At 32.1% G+C, this 2,141-nt stretch overlaps 1 pseudogene; it reads right to left on the bottom strand.

The window, feature by feature from the left end:
• Positions 1–1,161: 1,161 nt before the first annotated feature.
• LOC112480214 lies at positions 1,162–1,279 on the bottom strand (annotated as a pseudogene).
• Positions 1,280–2,141: the final 862 nt, after the last annotated feature.

Here is a 2,141-nt window from a genome sequence, read left to right as displayed (position 1 = left end):
GATTTCATGAATATTCCCTAGTCAGCCACTGAAGAATTCATCTTTCACTCATCACTCACTAATTTGTATGAAATCACTTTATATTAATGGATATGCTGTCATAATGTTGGAGGCATTTTTTCCCCAATGTAATGTTTGTTTTTTACTTTGTTCATACATGTATTTTGTTTCTTTACATTTAGTGGTAAAGAATTTTTTAACCATTGTATAGTCAAATCATTAAAACTCTGTTTCTGCTTTTGACATTGCACTTCCAAATTATATAATTACATAACCACATTATCTTCTGGTATTTTGTGGTTTAAATTTTTATATTTAATCACCTGTAACTAATAGATTAACTCATCTCAAAGGAACTATTAGGTGGAATGTGTCATGTTGAGAATCTAGGGTATCATTAAAAGTCTATTTCCAGTTTACTAAGACTTTTAATAAGAAATAGTTAAGAAATGTTCCTAAATACATTTTCAGCATCTGTCACTGAATCATAAAGGTTATTTTCCCTCTCATTCATTTATGTGATGAAATATTTAAAAACATTTTCTAATGCTGGACCAGTTCCACATACCTGAAATAAAGCAGATAATTAACATATCTGTGACTCTGATTGCTAATATCTTCTTAGAATTTTTGCATTGATATTCACAAGAGTGTTGATTCTGTGTTTATCACATTTTTACACCAGGATTATGCTTCCTTTATAAAGTAAATTGGTATGTTTTCATCTCTCTTAGGTACTAGAAAATTTTTCTATAGATAGGAATTGCTATTCTCTGAAAAACTGAGATTACTCATCTGTCAAACCAGCTGAACAAGTACCTTTTGGGGAAACTTTTTTGACAACATTTTCTATTTCAACTATATTTGTTATCTTAGATTTCCTCTTTCTCCTTAATATAACTTGGTACTCAATATTGTTGTTAAAAGTCAATCATTTTAATTAAATTTTTCTACTGTTTTAATACTTTTTTTACTATTTCAATCTCACCCTTATCTATTATGTTCCCATTCTTATTCCTGATATTAGTTGTATCTACGTCTTCTCTCATTTTCAGTACACTTGTTACATTTTTTTTTTTTTTTTAGGCGAGGCAACCCTTGGTTGACCTCACAGATTGCAAGAACTTTGTCAGTTTACAATCCCTAATTTTTTATTTTTTATGCCTACAGCACTTGGTCTTCCTAGGTGGTCTCCCATCAAGTACTAACCAGGCCCGATCCTGCTTAGCTTCCGAGATCAGATGGGATCGGGCTTGTTCAGGGTGGCATGGCCATAGACAACTTTTTACTTTTATAAAAGAAGCAATTTCTGGTTTACTTCAATTTGAAATTTTTTATTTTTTCTAGATAAATTTTGTCTTTTATTTTCTTCATTCTGTTTTCTATACGTTAGCTTTCTTGTTTGTCTTTCTTTAACATCTTGATTTGAAGTTTCATATTCAAAATATTTTTTGAAATGTTCTTTCAAATGCTGCAACTCATCCTGGAAAAGATTCTATGTCATTCATTTTTTACCAATATTTTTCATAATTCACATTAATTTCTTCTTCTTACTCATCTTTAAAACAAAGTAAAATATGACAAGGCCAGTAGTCATCTACACACAGTCTACTGACTTTCCCTTTTTTCCTATCCTCTGTTCACCATGGTAGCCATCAATATTTTTTTAAGTCATTAGTTAGATTCACTGGTGCTGAGTGTTCATCCCTTTTCCTGATTTTCATCAGGTTTAAACCAAAAGAACTTTCTGCTCTTATGTGCTGGCATTACTGCCTGCTTTGCTTATTACCAACTATTCTTATACCCCAAACAAATTGTAATAAATAAAAAAAAACTGCAATCCCAAACTGTGTCAGCACAGTCTTTCTCTCATAGCACTTCTCTAAGGCAGAACGAAGCCTCAAGATGCATAACCCACCATCATTTCTGAACAGTCTCTAATCTAGGATTTGAAGTTATCTGTCTAGTTGTTAAAAGACTGAGGGCAGAAAGGGAAACATTATAAAGTGCAGGGGGGATAGGGATTTATGGCAAAAAAAGAAGAGTGCCCAGGTCCTAGTTTATGAATCAAAACAAGCAGTTAGAGAGCACAGAAGCATCTCGTATCTTTTCTCCTGTGAACCCTGTTTTGAAAAAGCAAA

This window comes from Pteropus alecto, unplaced genomic scaffold, assembly GCF_000325575.1.
Source record: "Pteropus alecto unplaced genomic scaffold, ASM32557v1 scaffold73, whole genome shotgun sequence".
Taxonomy (NCBI): domain Eukaryota; kingdom Metazoa; phylum Chordata; class Mammalia; order Chiroptera; family Pteropodidae; genus Pteropus; species Pteropus alecto.
This window is presented reverse-complemented; position numbering and strand designations above follow the sequence as displayed.